The sequence below is a fragment of the Ciconia boyciana genome, chromosome 2, assembly GCF_034638445.1.
Source record: "Ciconia boyciana chromosome 2, ASM3463844v1, whole genome shotgun sequence".
Taxonomy (NCBI): Eukaryota; Metazoa; Chordata; class Aves; order Ciconiiformes; family Ciconiidae; genus Ciconia; species Ciconia boyciana.
The window spans coordinates 12962839-12988156 of NC_132935.1; the positions used below are offsets into that span (position 1 = coordinate 12962839).

A 25318-nucleotide genomic window follows, 5' to 3' on the forward strand; every position below is an offset into this window, starting at 1 on the left:
ATGCAGTTTGATTTTGTTTGATCCTAACTTGATTTGAACTGTTTCACCAGAATAACTATCTTGCAAAGATACATCATTACACATAATGAAGCTAAGGCAAAATAGTTCAGCAGTCGAATAATGCTGAGAAAATTCTTCAGTTAAATTTACAATTGGCTTAGCCAAAATAACTGGGCAGAAGCTGGAGATGGAAATGATACTTCCAGCGCGCCAAGTTACCAGTGACTAAGAACCAACCTCAGTCCATGCAGGGTGTCAGGGCACACTGCCCATGACAGTAACACTCTTGTTCAGTCTGCCTTGTAGGTGACTGATGGAACAACACCAAGATTTTTGCATGTCCTTTTCTGCACCTTTTGGTAGTACTGCTGGATGTGAAAGCCCAGGCATGACAGCTCAGCCTTGGAGGAATTTCACTGTTCTTGGGGGCCTTCTAGTCATCAGTGAAAGTTGCATGCCTCAGATCCTTGAAAAAGTGGGTCCTGACTTTTTTCAGCAGCAAGAATCTATAATTTCAGTTGAATTCACTTAAAAAACCACATCTAATTGTATCCTGTCCTTTCTGTGTCTGTTTCCCCATCCGCACAAGACACATACACATCTTTTAATGCCTTTTTGGGTTGTGAAGTCCTGTGAAGTCAAGCAGAGTGATTCCACCACTGGAGGGATGAAGGGATGAATCAAACCAAAGACTGGCAAACTGGTAACAACAGATGAGGAGAAGGCTGAGGTACTCAACAGCTTCTTTGCCTCAGTCTTCACTGGCAACCTCTCTTCCCTCACCTCTCGAGTGGATGGACCGTAAGGCAGGGACTCGGGGAGCAAAGTCCCTCCCACTGTAAGAGAAGATCAGGTTCGTGACCACCTGAGGAACCTGAACATACATAAGTCTATGGGACCTGACGAGATGCATCGCAGAGTCCTGAGGGAATTGTCTGATGTAGTTGCCAAGCCACTCTCCATGTTTTTTGAAAAGTCACGGTAGTCAGGTGAAGGAAAATGGGAAACATTGCACCCAACTGTAAAAAGGGTAGAAAGGAGGAACCTGGGAACTACTGACCTGTCAGCCTCACCTCTGTGCCTAGGAAGATCATGGAACAGATCTTCCTAGAAGCTCTGCTAAGCCACATGGAGGACAGGGAGGTGATTCGAGACAGCCAGCACAGCTTTACCAAGGGCAAGTCCTTCCTGACCAACCTAGTGGCCTTCTATGATGGAGTGACTACATCAGTGGACAAGGGAAGAGCTACAGATGTCATCTACCTGGACTTCTGTAAGGCCTTTGACATGGTCCCCCACAACATCCTTCTCTCTAAATTGGAGAGATATGGATTTGATGGGTGGACTGTTCGGTGAATGAGGAATTGATTGGATGGTTGCATCCAGAGGGTAGTAGTCAACAGCTCAATGTCCATATGGAGATCAGTGACAAGTGGTGTTACTCAGGGGTCCGTACTGGGACCAGTACTGTTTGATATCTTCATCAATGACATAGACAGTGGGATCGAGTGCACCCTCAGCAAGTTTGCAGACGACACAGAGCTGAGTGGTGCAGTTGATATGCCTGAGGGATGGGATGCCATCCAGAGGGACCTGGACAAGCTCAAGAAGTGAGCCCATGTGAACCTCATGAGGTTCAACAAGGCCAAGTGCAAGGTCCTGCACCTGGGTAGAGGCAACCCCCAGTATCAATACAGGCTGGGGGATGAAGGGATTGAGAGCAGCCCTGTGGAAGAGGCCTTGGGGGTACTGGTGGATGAAAAGCTGGACATGAGCCGACAATGTGTGCTCACAGTCCAGAAGGCCAACTGTATCCTGGTCTGCATCAAAAGAAGTGTGGCCAGCAGGTTGAGGGAGGTGATTCTGCCCCTCTACTCTGCTCTGGTGTGACCCCACCTGGAGTCAATACTCCAGGTGGGGTCCAGCTCTGGAGTCCTCAGCACAGGAAAGACATAGACCTGTTGGAGCAGGTCCAGAGGAGGGCTACAAAAATGATCAGAGGGATGGAGCATGTCTCCTATGAAGAAAGGCTGAGAGAGTTGGGGTTGTTCAGCCTGGAGAAGAGAAGGCTCCAAGGAGACCTTATTGGGGCCTTTCAATACTTAAAGGGGGCTTATAAGAAAGATGGGGACAAACTTTTTACCAGGGCCTGTTGCGATAGGACAAGGGGTAATGGTTTTGAACTAAAGGAGGGTAGATTCAGACTAGATCTAAGGAAGAAATTTTTTACAACGAGGGTGGTGAAACACAGGAACAGGTTTCCCAGAGAGGTGGTAGTTGCCCCATCCCTGGACACATTCAAGGTCAGGTTGGATGGGGCTCTGAGCAACATGATGTAGTTGAAGATGTCCCTGCTAACTGCAGGGGGGGGTTGGACCAGATGACCTTTAAAGGTCCCTTCCAACCCAAACTATTCTATGATTCTATGATGCTATGAAACCTGACCCATCTGACCTCTGTGCTACCCCTCAGCTGCTCATCCATCCTCCCTTCTCATCATGTAATTGTGCTCAGAAGTCCAAATGAGAAGAATGGTTAGGAAAAACAGGATACATTTCAAAGACTCATCAAATGATTGATGGAACTGTTTCATCTAAACGACCCATTCAGAAGAGTGGGTTGTTTTCTGAGTCATGATGTCTGCTGAGATATATAAAGGGCTTCAAAGTATTAATTACTAAAGAATCAACCAACTTGATAATTGAAGCCTTTACAAGACAGACAGCTAAAAGAAAATAATAAGAGGAGCAGCATGTCCTCAGCTGGCACGTATGTTTGAAAGGAAGATGTGAATGGCTTTTATATTAAGACTAGTCAGAAATTTCAGTCTCTCCATTTCATGTCTAATCAGCAGGATTGCTCCAGCTCCTGGCAATGTAACTCTTTTGTCAGTTGTGTGAGTACATTCAGCCCTACAAATACACAAAGCTGGGCCAAACAGGAGGAAACATGCAGTGTGACCCTGTATTTCCAACATTTTGGCTTCATGTAGGAGAAAGGGCCTTCTTCCAACCTGTCAGCATGGTATTGTAATTCATTGTCTGAATAAATATATCCTCTGCTGGATATTCAACACTTCTAAGAAGGAGCTGAGGAAACTCATTTTTACCATGGTTAAATGATTCTGAGATGTTGCTGCACCACTGCTGTAACTTGCCAGGCAAACTGTAAAGAAAGACTTAATGGTTGTTAACTAACTCAAACAAATTTCTTTGAAGATCAAAACATCATTACAAATTTTACTTTAACATCATGAAAACCATCATCCCATATGCCATTTCATAGCAGATATAAAACATAGCACTAAAGTTTAAAGATCTGTTAATTTAGGACTTGTTAGTGTTTCACGTTTCTTGGGAAATGTAAATCATCACCTCCCAGGATGATAAAACTCTAATCCTTGTCCTTGGTGGGTTGTGTGTTATAAAACCTTTAATTTGCTGATAGTCTACAATTAGATGTTACCGTGATTTATGTAATATGGGTAAAATGCAGAAAGAAGGGAACTGAATATTAGCATGTTTAAATTCCTTTACCTTTTGTTTTCACTCATATATTTTTATCTTTAATGAATGGTATCTAATAGCCCAAAACAATGCTCTCACCCTGTTGTGTTGAGTCCTGAACAGATAAATAACAACAAAGAGGTTGAAGACAGAAGAAGTCAAAGGAGAACAGTGTATCTACAGTAACTGCAAAATTATTGGTTTGGTTTCAGTTCTTATTCAGAAAGATGTCTGAAATGATTGACTATTTCTACCTCCCATTTTCTGCTGGCTATTTTCATACACCCCTAGTTCCTGAACACAGTTTGAGCTCCTAGTTCCTAGTGCTTGCAGAAAAACTTGAAAAATAAATTTCATGACTCAAATAGCAGACAGAAAGCAAATGAAAAGGATTTTTTTTTTTTTTGGTCTAGATCTGATAGCTTTAAGACAGTTTCTGCATCTTATTCTCTTTTTTCAACTTTTGGAGTTAGCATTCAGAAAGATGCTCGAAAAGAGTTAATATGGAAATGGTTCAGCTGAGAGTTCTTTGCCCAGGGACCAGCGTATCCCATGCTTATCAGTTCTAATAAATTTCTCATTCCACAGAGAATTTGCTTGCTGCCTAGAAAATACCAGAACTGCAGAGCACAGTTGCACAGCTCTACTGGTAATGCACAACCCTCTCCTCACAAGAGGGGTTGTGTTTCCAGCCTCGAGACTGAGTTACTGAAGCTGCTGTGCAGTCCTGTCCATGATCCTGTGTCTTGCTGCATCCCACTTGAGGAGGACTCATAAACAGGGAGATAGCAGAGATACATCAGGGCCTGGGGAGACACTTGCTCTATTTCTTTTAACTAAATTTTTGGCAAAGGAAGAGCTTTGTGTCAGTTTACAGCCTGGCTTGTTTCCGCGGTGAAATCTAACCCCCTCCGAAGTGATGAAACCAGCCATTTGTGCAAAGGCCGTATGGGATATTTTTAGATAAAGGGTAACTTCTTAGTGAAATAAGGTAGGAGCACCAGCAGTAGCAGGGTTTGCTTCCACATGCAAAGCCCTACATGGGTGGTGACAGCAAGGAGGTGATTTGCTCCCAACACTGGCATGGCACACGCGAGCTCAGCACAGCGCTTCTTGGGGCAGCCTGTGGAGGGGCAAAGTTCGTGGAAGAGCTTTCCTTGGGCAGCTTGGGGCAGCACAACCCATAAAGATGTGTGGTTCAGGGGACCAGATGGAAAGTCATCAAAATTAGACACCCCCAGCCACATACAGCATAGAGGAAAAGACCTCAGCACTAAATGCTCTGATCCACCAAATTGCTTGCTCATGCAGGTATTGCTAATATGGGCCATGAAATGGCTGCAAATGTCTTTATTTTAAAACCACATCAATTCCCAGCTGTATGAAAGACTGAATGACCATAGTGATGTTGTATAACTTCTTAGTACCTTCTTTTCCCATCTATAAACCCAAAATAGTAACACTAAACCTAACAGCAGATGTTGTGCGACTAAATGAACTTCTGAGGCCTGGCTCCCATCAAAAGATACAATTTAGGGCCTCTGCCTTTGATGACGCTATGCTCATACTCATCACTGGATCTATCCCACCGACTGTTTTATTAGATCTCTTTGCATTGCAGGTGTTAGATATAAAATAAATGTAAAAATATTTTCAGGCTGAAGAGCAAAGCCAGTATTAATTTTGCCAAATATTCCATAAGCAGGAAAGTGATAAAACCCCACAAGATTATTTTAAAAAACAACACCAAAGCCAATGGAATTATTTTCATTTGCCATCTGGTTTTTATTATTTAAATGCATAAATATTAAAGCCAGCAAAGGCTGTTAAATAATTTGTTGTGACATTCTGAATGGAGGGAGCTTAGACTTCCACCTTGGGACTCTTGGACGAAGCCTAACAGCATATGTTTGAGTAAAACAAACCTTCCAGAAACACATCTGGTTCTGTTAAGATTTCCAGAGAGGCAGAAGAGTCTCAGCTCCACACTAAGGTTTAGAATGAAAATAGCTTAAAGAAAAATTGAGATGTTTTCATTGCCAAACATGACCTAGCTCAGCATCAGGGGCTTTCAGAAAAATACACTGTAAAGCCACAAGAGTTAGCAGCTACAGGAATTTTAAATTACTGATGCTCACTTCTAGGTTGCTTGTGAACCATTAAGAAGATGTTTGCACCTCTAGTTTCATGAAGGCTTTCCAGTTTTGCTTCTGATTTTTGACATGCATGCTCTCTCTGACAGGGAACATACAACCCAGACACAGACCTGTGAGACAGCATGCTTGGAGCAACACCAAGAACTCATCCCTCACCACTTTCTAGCCCTGTTTAATAGCAGGTTGGTTTTATTTTTTCCCTGTTTTATGAAAATAATCCCTGTCCTCAACATGGATGTGTGTAAGAGATGAGTAAAAAAGATTTTGGGAACACAAATTAGCACTATATCCTAACAGAAATGACCAGGGTACCTGTAAATTTTCTAACTTGCCCTGTGCCATGCTGGTGTAGATGGAGAAGATAATGGGCCATTCATGACCCTTCTGCCTCATTCCCACCTCTGGTAAAGCCATGGTGTAAGGGCAGTGGGAGCATATAGCATGCAAACAAGTGCTTTGCCACAGAAAGACTCCCCTCAAATCAGCTGTGTCCTGATTTGGAGGCAAGGTCATCTCTCCTGTTTCTAATTCTCAGCTCTGGTCTATTTTTTGGAACATTAACAAAGCATCACTTTTTTGTTTACTCCATCTGGTTGAACGTAGCTGTGTGAGCAGGACATCTTCTTGAGCTATTGCATGGTTGGCTCTGCTCCCAGCACTTGAGAGTGGAGAAGGTGAGACATTCCTGCACATTTTCCCCCTCTGGACTGGCTGACTGCATGGCTGTGATGCCTAATTTGAGCATGGACCAGTATGCTACATGACAGACATGAGGTCCCATGCAAACAGAATGAAAAGACAGCACTGTATGGATAGTGCATTGTAAATACTGTCTTATTTTGCTCTTGGTGGGTCAGTGCTGCAAACTGCAAACATATATATGTGAGGAACTCACTTCAGTCAGTGCTGAAACCACAATTACTTGTTATCTTTGTATTTAGTGGTCTGGCTTAGATCACACACAGATTACAAAGTGTGTTATGCAACATGACTGTTGCTGCTGATTGATCTTTGGTTTACCAGTGACACAAAATGTCTCCCCAGCCTCCTTCTGCTGATATATACTGTGGAAGAACAAGCTGAAGGCATACTTTCATCAGGAAATGAATTCTCATCTCATTATTCAAGCAGATTTTCAAGCTCTCAGTCTCGTGACTCCTCCACATCTTGCAAGGTCAGGAATGGCATGTTTTTTTCAAATATATGTATTTGTCTCTGGCCAAGCCATCCTTTAGGGCTCCACGTGGCAGTGCAATCAATCAAAACCTGTGCTAGAGGTGGATTTTTAAATGGGTCTTTTATGTTAAGTTGTATAACTGATAATAGGCTTGCAATGATGAGGTGGAAAAAAGGAAAAATGAATGTCAGCCTGTTTAGAAATCTATGTTCCTTGCAGACTCTGCCTAATTTTCTGAATGCAAAGTAAATAATTTCTGTCCATAGATATGGAAAAGAATTACCACATGTTCAAATGGCTGTTGCAGATGATGGTTGGACTTCTCAGAATCACTGTCTGGCTCAGACAATAACCAAACAAGTTACCTCTGGTCTGCTGAACTGTAGTACCAGTCCAAGCTACTAAAATAAGAGGTAACTCCCCAAAGAAGAGGTAGTAGGTAAAAATTCAGTGAAAGAAAATACACACCAACTTTAAGCACCAAATAAAAAAGCTTGCCACTTTACTTTCCTACTGGTAAGCGCTAGTAGCTTGCCCACAGACAGTTGTTAATAGCCAAGTTTATTAACGTTTGTCAAAATCATTGAACTTTGTACGTCTACAGAACATCCTCGCGTCTCAATCTCTCTTGATAGTCAATGAAGATAGGGACTTGTAGGGCGTGAGTCATCCTGCCTATTTAAACACCATTGTAAAAAGAGACAAACTGCATATTAAATCTGCCTAGTCCACTCTTCTGACTCCAGTGGGTGTCTAGATGATGCAGTTGAGGTGGAGACATGGGGAACAGAGAAGACAATATTTACTCAGATGAATCCTGGCTGTACTACTCAGTTAAAGCTCCTTAACATGCTATATACCTGAATCTTCAGTTGCTTAGGAGTATCCTCTTCATTTTGGATCAGTTGATCTGCAAAAATAACAAAAGACTGGGTGATTTTTGAAGACCTGTCCGAAGACTGGAGAGTTGAACACAGGTGCACACCAGAACTCCCACACCCTTCAAAATGCTGGAGTTAAGTCTGTAAAACTACTACCACAAGTTCATGCTGATTTTCAGCAGTACTGTTTATTAGGTTGGAAAGTACCTAGAGGATAAAACTAATTTAGTAGTAATCATGCTCTGAAACTGAATTCAATTACTAAAGGACTTTAAGAGCTTTTCTTTAAGTTGGACTCATCTTACAGATTATGCACATTAGTTTTACTTTTGTACGCAACATAGCCCTGATTTGTTGTGATTTGTGCCCTTCATGTGTGCACAGCATAGCCCTGATTTAACTGCACAGCCAATGTAGTCACATGCACAGGCCACATATTTTCTTGTGCAAGTGAGGCCTGATCTTGCAACCACTGAATGTGAATAAAAGGACCTATTATCTCTGGTGGTGCAGGACCATGCTCCTGGGTACCCATGAATGTGGCTTGTCATTTCTGCGTTTTTCCCTACCACTATCACCAAGCTCCTAAGACTTGCAGGATATATCTACACCATTATTTTTCCATTGTAGGCATTCCAGTCAATTAGTGTCAAGTCTCACCTTATGGTTCAGGCCAGCTGTCCTTTGGGTCTGTCCTCCTGTGTATTGCTAACACACAGGTATTTGGTATCACTCACTGCCAAACATGTTCAATATTGTGCTGCCCCACTCTCTCCAGATCCTGAATCAACAGTGTCACTCTCTCTAATTCAGCTCAAGACCATCTTCTTCCCTTCATCTTGTGTTTGAATCTCCAGAGCTTTCTGAAGCATGAAAGATGTTATGTTTAAAAAAGAATCTTCCTCAACATGTGGATCAAATATTGTCTTTGCTCTCTTTCTTGCTGCGTCTTGTTAGGTCCTCCTCTTCCTATAAGAGGTAGAGCTATTTCACCTGTATTATTTTAAACAACTTCTTCATGTGACCCCCACATTCATTAAAGGAATGAAGTGGCAAGCAAACAGACTACACACTGGGTTTTAGGTTTTTAAATTATGTCAGGAGAATTCATGCAGTCTGGACATGCAATTACCATTGCCTTCCCCTCACAATCTCTGTACAGAAGAGACAGCTATTTAAAAGATTTGGGGAAACTGTTATCATCAAATAATTTGATAGAGAGGATTGCCCCATCCTCCTTGCCCCCAGGCTGCTCCACCTGGCACCAGGACTGCGAGAGCTGGCAAACACCAGCCCCTTCCTTGCCCGGGCAGTGTGCTTTGGAGGGGCTTGAGGAGGCTTGAGGTTCCACCTGCCAAGGGAGAAAAGGACCTAAGCACCCCACATTAGTGCAGGACAGAGTACCCCAGACTGTGCCCGACCCCATTTGTGCCCCTCCTGTCGCTCCCATAGGATTTGACCCATCCATTCATCTCCATGCTGTGCAAGCAGAAAGCAGCATATGTCTGTGTGTCCTTGAACCATCTCCCAACACATTGCACAATCCTTGCATTACTGCGGGCCAGGAGGTATGTGACCTCTACACATCTTGGGAGAACATTTGATACTGCCCACATGCCCTCGCTGGCATGGTTAGTGCTGCTGATTTGCAGTCAAAGAGCACTTTGAGCTCTCTACCTGGGAGCAGTGGGGTGAAGTGGAGTGCCAAGGAGGATGGCCTTCTGCACCCACCTTGGTGCAGACCCAAGGGAACTACACAGCTGACATGTGGCAGCCTCCAGAAAAGGCTCTGAGGAGGGGAAAGTCCAATCACAGAGGCTGGGCCGTTCCTCTTGTTCATTAGCCTCTCCGGGCTAAGAAAACCCAAATCAAACAATTATACAGTAAATGCATGCCATCTACTCTGGGCTGCCCCAGTTGGAGATGTATTGGCTCTCAGGCTGGATTTGGCCTGCTGTGAAGACAAAGATGCCCAATGCTTTTGTGAAGCCAAGACCTGTATGTACATTGTATGTAAATTGGCTGCTTTATACCTTTTTCCAAGATGCATTGAGTCTTTAATATGAAAACCATAAACCATGTCTCAGACAATGGGATGGGTTAAAACAGCTGGCAAGGAAGTCCCCTCTCAAGGACTATTAAAGCAGTAGCATTTAAATGGTGTAAAGGCCATTGAGTAAAGGCCAACAAAAGCTCATGGCTGGAGCCAAAAAAGCCTGTATGAAATCAAGAGGGTCTTTACCATCCCCTGTTCAGCTACTGCCTAATTCTGCTACATTTGTTGGCTCTATGGGCTGTGCTCCTGGACACCAAGCACTGCCCACACACTGAACACTGGGGACTTGATGCCTCATTTTGCTGTTGGAAAGACTGAGCGGTTTGGTGCTGAAATTACTGGTGTGGCAGGGTGGTTGTGGACCTACACCAGCAACTGGACCCTGCAGGAGGGTGAGACCAGGCGATGTGGATTCTGGGGGTGTTGGTCGACAGCCAGCTGAATATGAGCCAGCAGTGTGCCCAGGTGGCCAAGAAGGCCAATAGCATCCTGGCTTGTATCAGCAATAGTGTGGCCAGCAGGAGTAGGGAAGTGATTGTCCCCCTGTACTCGGCACTGGTGAGGCCGCACCTCGAATACTGTGTTCAGTTTTGGGCCCCTCACTACAAGAGAGACATTGAGGTGCTGTAGCATGTCCAGAGAAGGGCAACGAAGCTGGTGAAGGGTCTGGAGCACAAGTCTGATGAGGAGCGGCTGAGGGAACTGGGGTTGTTTAGCCTGGAGAAAAGGAGGCTGAGGGGAGACCTTATTGCTCTCTACAACTACCTGAAAGGAGGTTGTAGCGAGGTGGGTGTTGGTCTCTTCTCCCAGGTAACAAGTGATAGGACAAGAAGAAACAGCCTCAAGTTGTGCCAGGGGAGGTTTAGGTTGGATATTAGGAAAAATTTCTTCACTGAAAGGGTTATCAAGCATTGGAACAGTCTGCCCAGGGAAGTGGTTGAGTCACCATTCCTGGAGGTATTTAAAAGACGTGTAGATGTGGCACTTAGGGACATGGTTTAGTGGTGGACTTGGCAGTGCTAGGTTGATGGTTGGACTTGATGATCTTAAAGGTCTTTTCCAACCTGAATGATTCTATGATTCTATGATCTCAGTGTTGGATCAGGACAGACAGTACTATTACCAATTAAATTCCTATCTGTAGGTGCATTCTTGCTTTTTCACAGGGTGGTGTGCTTCTATATCTAATGGTATGGAATTGTGCAGGATGGGTTTTGTAATAAAGGATCCTTTTTTCCCTCATTAATGCCTGTTTAAAAGACTAAGCTATCAGGAGGATGGAGGAAATTTTCCTTTAACCAGGGACTAAGCGGTAATGAGGGACTGAAAAGGATTTGAATGCTGTAGTGAACATTAATTTCCTTCTTCTATTCTTTGTTACAGATTATAGGTAGGCATGTAATCAGACATAAGGATAAAGAAACCACAGAGTTTGGGGAAATGAAGGATTAGGGCTTGGCTTGACCCGAACCCATGTGAAAAACTTTCTTTCAACATTTATTACTTGTTTTAAACACCGGGATTAGGCTGTACTAAGCACTGGACAAAAAATCTAAACAAAATCCCTGCCTGTATGAATTTACTGTTTGGAGATAAATGAGACCCAGCATGGGCCACATGCAATCTCTCTCATGCCTGTGTTCAGAGCTGAGGTTTTGGTCCTGACCTATCTACAGCCAGGTTTTGACCTGGATTTCCAAAACTATTGGCTTTCACCACATTTATAGAATCATAGAATCATTTAGTGGCAGGGGGGCCCAATTCTGAAAACTGGGCCACAAATGTGCGGTTGCAGGGGATGCATTAGAAAGAAATTACATTAAAACCAGGTTTTAAATGTCTTGAACAAACAAAGGAGGTAGCGTTTCATGGGAGATATATATACTTGTAATGGGAAATTATACACAGCACTTTGAAATCTCATTAAGCTCCATAAGCTGTGTTGTGTGCTGCATGATGCAGAACATGACTGAGGAGATCTGCAACAGATCATGGTCCTGTGTCCTGTGACCTGTCCTGGCTTCACACTCCCCTCAGCCATTCAGAGGAAAAATATATATTCATGCATAGTAATTAGCGAAAAAACAAATTACTAAAAAATTTCAGATGAGAAACAAATCAATTGTTGACTTGTGCTAAAAATACTTGCATTTAGTCATGATTAACATGTAGGACCATGAGATCCTGGTTCATGCATGTGGTACGCAGGGCCTGGTGTCATGTAAATGAATGAGCAAAAATACTCAAATGACCTTTTTCCAATATATTAGGGAAGTATTGCTTGAGGTATAAATCACTGCAAAAGTTACCAAAATTTGCAAGCTAACACTCTGAACAGCTGTGTTTTATCCACTATTAAGTCAAGGCAACTACAAACCATAGTAACCAAATATGAAGATCATATTTTAAATAAGGACAGAGGTAAGAAGTAGAAAAAAAATGTAAAAATAGCAAGCAGCAAAATTCAGTGTGCTCTGTATCCTGGAGACATGCAGAAAGGACTGGGATGTATTTCTGTCTTTCGTTCCCTTATGCCAGTCACTTCCATGCAGCATGCAGAGAAACACCCATCAAAAGTCATAAAATAGCAACGAGACCACAATGTATGAGGAAACGTAATCCAGAGCCCAGAGCAGGGTACGACTGGGGGGGTGATGGTAGCTGTGGTAATTCCTTACAGAGAGGAATTCAGCCAGTTTAAAAATAGAAGTTGTCAGGAGTCCTGGAGACAAGTCCTGGAGACAAGCAGGTGGCTGCAGCAGATTTTTGTTTGAAATGCTAAGGTGGAGGAAAATTACCATCTTCATCCAGCCTTTCTGTTTCTTGAGATTCAGAAGAAGCCAGGAAAGCACATGGAAATATCTTGTCTTCCCACTGAGCATCTCCTTTCATGGGAAAATGAAGATAATGTCTAATATGAACTATTGCCTCTTCTGCAATTAGTGTATTGATGTTCTCTTTGCTCCCATAGTTTGAGAGGTTACTTAGAGGCCAGATACTCTTACAAATGTAATTTACTGCCTATGTCAAAGCAGGCCTTTTTTTTCTTTTTTTTTAGTTTCTCCAGGGCTCTGAAACACTCATCCGCATCCCTACTAACGCTTGCAGCCAGTTGTCTCTGGCAAGGAAGGGAGGTCTCTATTCCTAAAGTAACCAGATTATATCAGAAATGGGAATAGGCAGAAGCAGACAAACAATGGCTGGAGCAATCTATCAGTCGTTCCCAAGGGGCTCTTAGCAAACAGCCTTGACACACTCTCAGTACAGGAATTTAGTGGCAGTGTAACCAAGTAAAGCTCAATGCATTACAAGAAGAACAAAGCATTTTCATTGATTATATGCTACATGCAAACCAATAAACAAGTCATCAAAGTACATGCCTTTGCAGATAATTCATTTTAAACAGACTGGGCATAGACTTTTGTGTCAAAAATACCTCTGCTGTGGTTAGATAGGGAAAGATACATCATACCTAAGTTTGGATGGCTGTAGCACGCATACTTCCATCTGAGCTTCACATTGTAAGTTCCTGCCACTGTCAATGGAAAGAAAAAGTAGGCAATTTTAAATATTATTTATATAGTGTATTTTAGATATTGACTTTAGAATGAGATAATGGACACTCTGATATGCCTAGTTGTAACCACTATTAAGTGAAGCCAAATGAATGTCTCTGACATACTCTTCTCTTGATCACATGAATCCCACCGAAGGAGTAGAACAGAGCTTGGCCTGTGTAGAATCCCAGTACTGTCCAGTAACTGTAACCCTCTGCCCTGTCTGGTTTATCTTGACCTACAGTGTTTGATGGTCATCTGGGACAACTCACTGATCTGCTGGAGCTGGTAGTGTCTGGCCTTTGTCTTGGTAGCCCCAGGCAGAGCAACACCTACTGGGAGGACTAGGGCTAGGAACAAACCTACGCTTTTGGGGCAGCACCATATGAAGCAGGTCTCTTTTCTGGACTTTGTTTTAGTATCTTTTAAAACCTGGCCAGCAGGTCGAGGGAGGTGATTCTGTCCCTCTACTCCGCTCTCATGGAGACCCCACCTGGAGTACTGCATCCAGCTCTAGAGTCCTCAGCACAGGAAAGACATGGACCTGTTGGAGTGGGTCCAGAGGAGGGCCACAAAAATGATCAGAGGGATGGAACACCTCTCCTATGAGGAAAGGCTGAGAGTTGGGGTTGTTCAGCCTGGAGAAGAGAAGGGTCTGGGGAAACCTTATTGCGGCCTTTCAGTACTTAAAGGGGGCTTATAAGAAAGGTGGGGACAGACTTTTTACCAGGGCCTGTTGTGATAGGACAAGGGGTGATGGTTTTAAGCTAAAAGAGGGTAGATTTGGACTAAGGAAGAAATCTTTTACAATGAGTGTGGTGAAACACTGCAACAGGTTGCCCAGAGAGGTGGTAGATGCCCCATCCCTGGACACGTTTAAGGTCAGGTTGGACAGGGCTCTGAGCAACGTGATCAAGTTGAAGATGTCCCTGCTTGTTGCAAGGCAGTTGGACTAGATGACCTTTAAAGGTCCCTTCCAACCCAAACTATTCTATGATTCTATGATCTTCCAGGGTGCCTGAGCACTACCCATTTCACTTCTTAACAGTGATAAGGACTGCAAAATGTGTACTTCACAGAGTACATTACAGCATATTGCTAGGAGGACAGACAGTCTAGTATTTTCTCACTCTGCTGAAACAGATGTTGACAGTAGTATATCAGCCTGTAAAGATCTGAGGCACAGATAAGGTCTCCCCAAATCCTTTGGTCTTCAGTAGCACACTCTGGTATACTCTGGTATTTAGGCGACTAATTTCCACTTGGCTTCTGCTGTAGATGTATCCTGCTCCCCTTGTCTTTCTCCTGAAGCTTCTTGCCATTTCTTTTTTTTTCCACAGAATTTGTTCATTTTTCAAGCTTATATCTGTTCAAGGGGATCTGAAAGGCATTCAGTAGGCCTGAAATCAGAGGCTGAGGAGTTCGTTCCTGATTCATTTCTGTCCTTTGAGCTCCTCAGGAATGGCAGTTTCCACCACTGGGAAACTCTAGCATTTCTGACCTTTCATTCCAAACCAGAAAGAAAAATTGGAAATCTGATTTTTTTTGCCAATACAGCCATTTTCAGCTGTAGCTGTGTGCCGGGGAATTAAGGGGGAAACTTTGAATTCCACTAAACTAATATTTTTCAAAGGAAAGTTGTTAGGATATTTTCAGCCATAACTTAATGAAGTCTATGCCATTATTCAGTCCTGACTTTCTTCACTAAATTCACTTGACAGGATACTGGCTTAAGAGAGATTATTTTGTCAGCATGCTGCTCTGTAACATTTGCTAATTTTACTCAAATAGCTTTTCCCCAGATAGCTGATGGATAGCTGGTATAAACAGTATATATTGTCACAACATATACATTGTGACTACTTTCCAATTTCAAAGCAAGTTTAAGTTTATTTGCTACTGTGATGTCTGCTACTGTGATGGCAGATGGCTTCTGGTCATAAGCTATGCTGTAAAAGATGGAATCACTTTCTGTGTTTGTGCAATTAAAAAGTAATGATCAGTCTTAAAATGTCGTGCTGTAATGCCAGTAATGACCTTATGTGCACACTCAGGTGATGAGCATTTTCCCTGTATTTCTTTTAATGCTAATGAAGTGTCTTTGTTCTTGTTACTGCCTTTTCTGTGGCAAAGGTAGGAAATGCAAGATGCATCTCTGGTGTAAACCAATGCACCTAATAAAGGGACAGATTTGATTAAGTGAATTTGAAGAGCTTTTCTGCAGCTCATAGAAAATATTGATATGAAGCATCAGAAAGAGCACAATGGGATACAAAGGCATTTTGTTCTGTACATATGTTAGAGAAAGCAATATGAGTGCATATACTTGCATGCTCAAGATACAAGAGGGAGAGGATATTTTATATTGTGGGCAATCAAACATGAACTTCTTCAGTACCCTCTGGGTCCCACCTAAAACCAGCGGAGCACTGCCAAGTAAGCCAGTCCCATGCAGGCATCAGCTCACTTCACCTCTGCCCTGGCCTTCTAACGTTTCCTCCGTGAGCAACAGCTGTGTGTCAGGGTAAGCTCTGCTCAGGCCAAGGCTCGACCGGCATCCTCTTCCCATACTGCCGTGTAGAAGGATCTCACTGGCAAAACACCTTCAACCTCTCCTCCTCCTCTCTTCCTTTCTTTCCCAGTCTGCTCTCTGCACCTTCAGTCCTCAGGGGAGAAAATTTTCATTGTGACATCTGTAAGTGAAATGAATAATTGTAATACCTTATAGCTCATATCTTTTGTGTTTTTCAAAACACTTCAACGATGTCTGTAAGTGGCATCTCATTCTTCTGAGACAGAGGTCTCTGAGGCAGAAGGGGAAAATAGGGACTGTAGGGCAGTATCTGTGCCAATCTTTAGACATCTGTCCTGATTTTGTCTGGGATAGGTTTAATTTTCTTTCCAGTAGCTGCTATAGTGCTGTGTTTTGGATTTAGTATGGGAATAATGTTGATAACACACTGATGTTTTAGTTGTTGCTAAGCAGTGCTTACACTTGTCAAGGACTTTTCAGCTTCCCATGCTCTGCCAGGTACACAAGAAGCTGGGAGGGGGCACAGCCAAACTGGCCAAAGGGCTATTCCTTACCATAGGATGTCATGCTCAGTATATAAACTGGGGGGAGTTGGCCAGGGAGCAGCAATTGCTGCTCAGGGACAGGCTGGGCATTGATTGGCAAGTGGTGAGCGGTTGCATCACTTGGTTTTTCTTGGGTTTTGTTCCTCTGTCTCTCTCTCTCTTTTTGTTTCCTTTTTCATTAAAATTTATTATTATTGTTGTTATCATTATTATTATTTTACTTTATTTCAATTATTAAACTGTTCTTATCTCAACCCATGAGTTTTCTTACTTTGCTCTTCAGATTCTCCCCCCAATCCCACCAGGGGCGGAGGGTGAGCAAGTAGCTGTGTGGTGCTTGGTTGCCGACTGGGGCTAAACCACAACATCTAGAAGTTTGCATGTTTAGTTTTAACTGGTTGCACATGCCTCCTCTATTGCTATGGGTCACCCAAGAGAAGAATTCTTATTGAAGACTGGGATAGGAATAATTTCACTTAACTTTCGACACCTTAGTTTGAACTACTCACCCTCGGTTTCCTTTCCAGTCAGCGGAGAGAAGTAAACTATGATTCATCATTTCTATGATAGGAGGAGATGAACTGCACCTATTCCTCTTCATTGATCATAAAGGTAATTTAGTGATGACTAGCTTGGCAACTGATGTCTGTGTTTTAGAAGCTGATGTTCAGTGAGTCACATTTCATCCAACATGATAAATGTCAATGTTCTCTGAGATTACTTTTGATACACCATCAAGACTACCTGCTGCTGTGTGATGTACATCACATTCAGACTCAGCCCCAAGGTACAGATGAGACTGTTTGATGTTGTTTGGTTTTGGGTGTAACTTGTAGTTCTTATCTCATGGATTCAGCAAACTTCATATCTAAAAAGTTCTACAAAGTAGTTGACTACAAAGGCCATTTGCCAGCCAGAACTTGTGTAAGAGGGTGAGAAAACAAGATGACAGGACCATTTTTGTGGTCATGACATTAGTCAGCATTATAGAGAGTTTTAGAACCAATTAGCCTTGACTAAGGAGGCTAAACAACAGGAAAAAAGAACAACTGGACAAGAAATTGCTTTGTAGACTTTTGTGACTGACTACTGAAAGCCATGTCTTTCCCACCCACTACATTCTGGTGTACATCTCTGAAGAGACCCAAGTTTTTCCAAGCTTGGGCCATTGCCAATCCCAGGTAAGAAATGTCCTGTCCTGAATTACCAGATTATCAAGTTTACTCAGTGTTAGCTGCTTCACTAGAACCTGCCTTCGGTCCTGCTGGCTGTTTTGGAAAACAGCATTTGAAGGATTGGTGCTATGCAGAGCCAAGATCTCTAGATAGTATAGGCATGTCATATTCCTTTTCTCTTTATTTTCAGTTTTATGATCTTGTATGATAAACTTAAAATGAAGTATTTTCACTCATTATATCTTCCAGTAAAGAAGACCCAAGCCATATCTCCTGAGTGAGCAGTGTGGAAAGTGTCTCATAACTCTGGGAGGCACCTCATCTCAGCACAGCCAGCCATCTTCGGCTGGGACGAACTACAGTCGTTCCATCTTTGCCTGTACAGCCACTGGGATACACATCTTCTTGAGGCAGTTATTCTTGAATCCCATTTGAGTCCCTCCTGATAGTCTTAGTACCACAGGAACCATTTAGCCACGCCTCAAAGGGCCATTTTGATTTAACTAGAGGAAACAGGGAGATAAAATATTCTCATTTCTTCCTGATTAAAAAAAAAGACATCTCAGGCATAATTTTAATGGAGTGGGAGGATGTGTATGTTTGAAGAATCATATCCATTTGCTGAATTAATTATTGAGACAAAAAGTTCTGATATAATCAACCAGGAAAGATGAAATCATATTGAGAAGCAAATACTGTATTCAGAAATCAAGACATTCATTTGCATATAATGCCACGAGAGAAAGATAAAGGGCAGACAACTTCTTGATCATCATTTCAGTTTTCGTCTGTGTCTTTTAAATAATAAGGACTCCATTTCTTCTGGATTAAGTCTTACACAGACTGCAGGCCAGGCCAGCAAAAATAAAACAGTAAACTGAAATGTAAAGAGGAATACGTTTGGGTTTTACAGCATTCTTGTGACTGTCTGTGCAGGGCAGAATCAGCTCTACCTGAGCCATGCTGGGCTTGAAATCATGTCCATTTCCAGGAGAACTTTTATATAAGCACATTTTCTGGTTATCCCAATATTGTCAACTTCTTCTCTTAAGTTGAGCTGATTGAATTCATAGCTGAACAAGAAAACAACCAACCAACCAAAAAAATCGCAAGGGGAAGTAAAAAGCCCAGAAGAAAAGGATTTTTAAGTCTTCGGTTCAGCCAAGTCTGAAGGTCATGTACTGAGTGTCCCAGTGGACTGACATTTTCTTACAAGTCACATATACCTTGTTTAGCAGGAGTAGCTCAAAACTGACTCACTGCCTGCTCTCTCATCTCACAGCGCTCATTAGCTGACATAGCTGTCTTAGTACAGGATCATGTCTGCTCTACATAAAAGCACGAGCAGAACAAGCAATTTCAGACTTAAAGCTATGCTTATTGTCTAAATGTCAGCTAGCTGTTTGATTGAATGGATTCCTTTGTTATCCAGACAGATGACTTGTCTAGACCTTTTCTTCCCACCCCAAGTGGAAGGAAAGATGGACCATGAGTCTGGAAGTAGCTGAAATACCTGTATTAGCTGTTTTCAGAAACAGGCTTCTGAAAAGATGGACATGCCTTCAAGTCCCTGATACTCAGTCCAATCCCACTGAGGCGTCCTTGGGGAGACATGTGCTGACTTCAGTAGCAGCTGAATTGTGCCTCATTTCCCCACAGAATTATGATGGAGGATCCAAACTGACTACTGATGGATTTTATATATACTGTCCACCATGTGCATCGTAAATGCTGGATTTCTGCACACAGGCACAGGCCATTAGCAATGTGAAATATTCCTAGGTAAGGTCCTCTAATGCACTAAACAATTTACTAGTGTAATCTATAAGTGGAAATTGTATGTTTTCCTCAAGCTGCCTCTTGACAGTGCCTTTGAAATACTCCTTGAGCTTCCTTAGATATGAAGCATTATGCTGTACCTGCTTTCAGAATATCTAGAAATAGCTGGTGCTGAGAACAAAAACAGACAGAACAAGATTTCTTCACGATGCTCATTTACTTACACATGTGGCTTTATTTCTTAATTCAGGTCTGTAACCATTTCAAAATTAACATGATGAGAATATGAAGAAAACCAGGGATCTCCTGTGCTGGCACATTCAGTCCCTGTGTCCCTGTACAGAGGAAGACTGCCTAGACAAAGCAGAGTGGGGGGGCATGTTGGTCCGTTCAGCACAGGAGCAGGTGCCCACAGAGACGGAAGAATCTGTGTCCTTGGAGATTTCCAAAACTCAACTACACAAGGCCCCGAGCATCCTGATCTAATTTTGGTGTTAGCCATGCTTTGAGCAGGAAGCTGGACTAGATGACCTCCAGAGGTCCCTTCCAACCTAAAAGCACCTAAATCAAGATACTATAATAAAGCTGTTGAGGTGTTAGAAAATGCAGTAAGAATAGAAGAAACAATCTAGTTGATGGTCTGAGAAGAAACAGAGAGAGGAAAGTTAAAAAAAACACCAACAACCTACTAACCTACCATCTTTCTTTCAAATTATTTAATTGCCATGGTACCTAGGCCCATAATAATAGTTTAAATCAGTTGTCTTTTTTATCATACTGTGTTCTACTGCTACAGTAGAGAACAAGTTTTCCTTTTTGCAGTTTTACAGTTTCATTTTTTTCCTCCTGATTTGTGCCCATCATTCTACATTTTTGTAGTATCTGTTCACTACCAAAAGAAAACACACTGCAAGAAGTTGCATCTGTTACCACACTCTCCAGTCACTGAGTTTCATGAATTTGAATCCTTAGTGCAACACTTCCGATCCTTAGTGTGACATCTTCCTGTATACGCAGACCCAAATTCTCAAGGCTATTTGTTGCACATCTACCCCCTTTAGGCAAGTGTCGTGTTTTAACCCCACTTGGCAGCTAAGAACCACAGAGCCGCTTGCTCACCCGACCCCCCCACCCCCCCCCCCGATGGGATGGGGGGGAGAATGAGAAAAAAAAAAGTAAAACCTGTGGGCTGAAATAAAGACAGTTTAATAGGACAGCAGAGGAAGAGAAAATAATAATAATAATAATAATAATAATAATAATAATAATAATAAGAAGAAGAAGAAGAAGAAGAATGTACAAAACAAGTGATGCACAATGCAGTTGCTCACCATCCACTGACCCATGCCCAGCCCGTCCCCAAGCAGCAATCGCTGCTCCCTGGCCAACTCCCCCCAGTTTATATACTGAGCATGACGTCCTATGGTATGGAATATCCCTTTGGCCAGTTGGGGTCAGCTGTCCTGGCTGTGCCCCCTCCCAGCTTCTTGTGCACCTGGCAGAGCAGGGGAAGCTGAAAAGTCCTTGACCAGTGTAAACATTACTGAGCAACAACTAAAACATCAGTGTGTTATCAACATTGTTCTCATACTAAATCCAAAACACGGCACTATAGCAGCTACTAGGAAGAAAATGAACTCTATCCCAGCCGAAACCAGGACAGCAAGGCAGGCTGCCATGTAGGTGTTGCCAGCTCTTCCACAGTTCAGCCTGCCACCCCGATCTCTCAGACGTTATATTTTTCTGCCACTGAGCTTTTACAAATCCACCAACAGTGCCCTACAGCAACCTACCTAGGGTTAAAGGCCCACAAAGCTGCACGTAAGAGCCTCAGGCCATGTGTTTGCCTTGAACAGAGAGCTTCAGAAAATCCTGCTGGGACCTTCTGCTTGCTGTTGAACCACTAGACCAGAAAAGAGGCAACAAAGCTCTCTCTCCAAAAAGTACCAGGTACTTCGTTATATAAATGTGGTGGAATGGAGGAATATGAGCGGAAAGGAGAGGTGGGAGGGGGACACTGAGAGTGTTTCACAGAAAGGCAACAGGACACCTAAGTAGGTGACCTTGAGGGAATAGAGGATAAAGTCCTGCCTGGGACCTGTCTGTGGCTCATCAGCCAGCTACGTTTGTAAATCCCCATCCCTGTAAGGAAAGATGTAGGTTCAAGGCTGAAACTTTCTAGTAGATGGTCAGGAGGGCAAAGCTGAGCATGATCACATTTAAATATCTTTGAAGATTTGGCCTTCTGTGATTTATGCACCCTCCAGCTGGACTGCCTCTGACCTGCTGATGGAGTGACCAAGCTCCCTGTGGGCTGCAGCATGTCTGTCTGTAAGGGCAGCACTGTGCAAACCCTTCGGGACTGCTCAGGATTGAGGAGCGTTGTCCCACCTCCGTGTACCAGAGCTCCACGGCAGAGGTGCCAGCAGATGGCACTGGGGAACACACAGAGCAGCCCCAGGGTGGCCGAGGCTGGGGAGATGTTCGTGCCCTGCAAATGGCTCCCTCTGTGCAGCACTTTCTGTAAGCTGCTCTCAAAACACATCCAGAAAACAGAAAGCAGGTTTCATTTCACACTGAATTTTTTTTATGGATATATATATATAAAAATATATTTAATTTCATAGCTGTGAGAATAACGACATTATTGCAGCCAGGGTAGTGGGGAAAAAAAGAATAAACAAATTCCGATGGGAGCATGAATCAGATAATTTCCATCAAATTCCAAGACTTCTGCGCACAGGAGATGGATCTAACAAGCACACATTTCCTACTCTAGTCCAATGTGTAAAAGAATGCAAACCTGCCTAGAGAGGAAAGAAACATTTTCGAGGAAAGAAAAAATTAGGAATTATGTTGGATTTTCAAGTGCAAAAAACTATTTCTTTTTATTTTCCATGGAGGAAAGTCAGACGCAAGGAAGAGCAAGTCACAAACCTCCAAGTGGAACCAGCTTTTGCTGGGGTAGAGGGAGGCAGCTGACCCAAGTCACCAGAAGACCAATGGCACAGCTGGGACCAGGCAGTGGGCCTCTCACATCCACATCTAACCTATTCTACCTCCCTTGTGCGCCTCATTCAGCAGTTCTCCTCCCTGGATCAAAAACATTACATGTGGTTATTATTTGCTAGAGCACTCTTCCCCTGCCATATCATTTGTTCAGAATTATGTGTGAGCTATAAATGAGGAAATATGGATATTATACCTCTGTACCAGGAAGGAGAGCTGTTTGTGCAGTCTTGCTTTCCCAATCCACATTTTCCAGATGTGCTCCTTGTCCTTTTTCGTAAGATAACCCCTCTCTTTCTCTCTGCTCCTTTCCTGAGCATTTCATTGCCTTTCATCTAAAGTTTCACTGATTTTCTTTCTTCTACCCTCAAAAGCAAGCAAAAAAAATGAGGTAGACATTTTTAATAGCTGAATTTTCTTACTGAAGAATATAAGGCTGCAAACTCAGAGGAAAAAGTAAATGTCACAAATTTCAGCAGCTCAGTGAATGCTAGATACTGCTGACTGAAAGAAATTAAGCTGTAAGAAACTTGGTGCTGGGAAGGAGGTTTTATTGGCATTCTGTCCTCACCGAATTCTCAGCACTGGAAAATGATGAGCTCTTGTGTCCATGGAGATACACGAGGGATTAATTTGGTCTTTCTTGTTACTTTATAATGTCATGTACAGTGGATGTTATATGACACAGACTGAAGTACACAGTCTGGTTGAGATACAGACTCTGAGATTCATGCAGTTACCTGCTGCCTCACACGTCCCAGAGGCATGGCCTGTGCAATGCACATTTGCAGTGGAGGACCACAGCCACCTCCTTTTTCCACAAGTTCATCTGACAAGGGCAGTAGGTTGAACCCTCATGGAGGAAGGAGCTGCACTTCTTTCCTTTTATACCTTTCCTTTCCTTCTTTCCCCTTTTTTACTAATCTGCTGCTGCAGAATGGCTGCCTTTGGCCTGGGTACTGTGGAAACAGCTTTAGGTTACCCTTCCAAGACCCTATCCCAGGCCTTAGCAGAGGCGAGCTGCTGAGATACCAAGAGCTGTGTCAGATAGGACCATGGCTGGTTGAGTCATGGGCTGACTGAGCCTCTGGACCTTGTGTGCCATTTAGCTTGGTGTAGATGAGATAGCCAGAAAAGTTACCTGTCTTAATTTAAATTAGATCAGTTTAAATTAGACCATGACAGCCAAATGAATAGTGCTATTTTATTCTGTGGAAACTATTTGAATAAGAACATGAGAACTGACACAGTGGCTTGGAGCAAGGGCCCATCCAAGGGCCCTTCGGTCAGCAGCTGGTGGCTGATGCTTAGGGAAGAAGGTAAGACAGGGGAACAACAGAGTGATACTTCCCTCAGTATATTTCCAACCTCCAGAAAGCAGCATCTGGGGGACTTTCTAAGACACAGTTTATATCTGAAAAATCATGCTAAATGGCTTCTGACGTATCTATTCTACTATAAATTCCTTCTGGCCTTTCTTTGACTCCTTTCATACATTTCACCCCCCTATAACATCCTGAGGCAATGAGTTCACAGCTTAATTAGGTATAACATGAATAAATCCTTCCTTAGGTTTGTTTGAAACTGCTGTCAGGTATTATTGCAACAGAAAACACTACATGGTTACAGTTAGGTGAGATGAATGCCATGAAAAAGGGAGAATAAGAGAAAATGGACACAGATGGACTGGTTGGGACATACCAGACAACAATAAAATAGCACTGGCCAGCATGTAAGGCAGCAATTTCAGGATATCAGCATTGTAAACTACATCAAATGTGCTGTAACAGAGGAGCAAGGAGGGAGCTGAAGGAGAAAAAAGAGTTAGCTCTAGAGTTGAGCAGTTCTCCAAGCCTGGGGCAAGTAGTGCCTGAGAAAGCAGAAAGGCACCTTGAGCAATGGAGATAGGTGTGATGGCCCTGTGGAAGGTGCAAGTCAAGGTCTCAGCAGGGGACTGGCGTGGAGAGAGACTTGGGTGCAGACAGATCAGTTGGTCAGGCACCAACCACACAGATGTCTTTAGGACACCATGAAGATAAGCTTTCCTCTGCATGCGATTGTCACATACGTGGCAGGGAGCTGTGCTCCCCAGCTATGGAAACCCATGCTTAGAGGATGAAGTCCTTCCCTGAAAAACACATTGTTACCTTAAAGTGTAGTGCAGTTTTCAAGCCCAGTTTCAAGGGCTTGAAAACAGATTTTTAACTTTGTTCCCTCCATACTGTGCATTCTTAAAGAGCACCATGCTGTAATCTGGAGTACTGGTCACCCTGGAGTCTGCCGCAAACCCATGGAGCCCCTCTGACACTCAGTAGACAAATGGCCTCATGTGAATGGACACCTGATGGATGTATCATCTCTCCCCAGCCAACCCATCTCCAGGGAGAAGGGAAAGGATTTCTTCCCCAGCCATCCCAGAGAGCTGATTGTGCTCTCTATTTGTGTGTATCAACAAAACAGGTAGGTTTGGTGTGCACCTGTACGATCCCTGACTCTTCATAGCTTTACATCAAACCACCACTGGATTAAAACCTGTAAATTTTCTTGGGAGCACCATTTAGGTCCTTCTGGCTGAGGACCTTCTAGACCGCATGTTTTGGTTTCCTGACACAGAGCAGCCATCAGCTACAGATATTTTTCTGATGCACTAAGTCATTTTTACCACCTATGTAATGTACCACAAACATATAAGCCCATATGTTTTTCTGCAAAGGTAATAACACATGGATCCTCCTGGCTCCAGCTCAATTTGTCAGTCACCCTCCTCCAGTTTATCAATGGATGAATTATAAGAGGTACTACCTGAGTTAATTGAATCTGTTTGTTTTTAAGTAGAATTCCACATTGAAATGGTGGTTATTGGTGTTTGGCATTGTAACAGTGTATGTTTTAATGAATTTACTTTGCTATCTTAATGCCAACTAAGTAATTACTCCTAACCTAT

General features: G+C 43.0%; 1 long non-coding RNA gene across 1 annotated transcript; it reads left to right on the forward strand.

Moving 5' to 3' along the window:
* The first annotated feature begins 5747 nt into the window (after nucleotides 1-5747).
* LOC140646832 (uncharacterized) lies at nucleotides 5748-24828 on the forward strand. The gene is made up of 3 exons (XR_012040580.1): nucleotides 5748-5844; nucleotides 6707-6836; nucleotides 24612-24828. It is a non-coding gene; the product is annotated as an uncharacterized lncRNA (long non-coding RNA).
* Nucleotides 24829-25318: the final 490 nt, after the last annotated feature.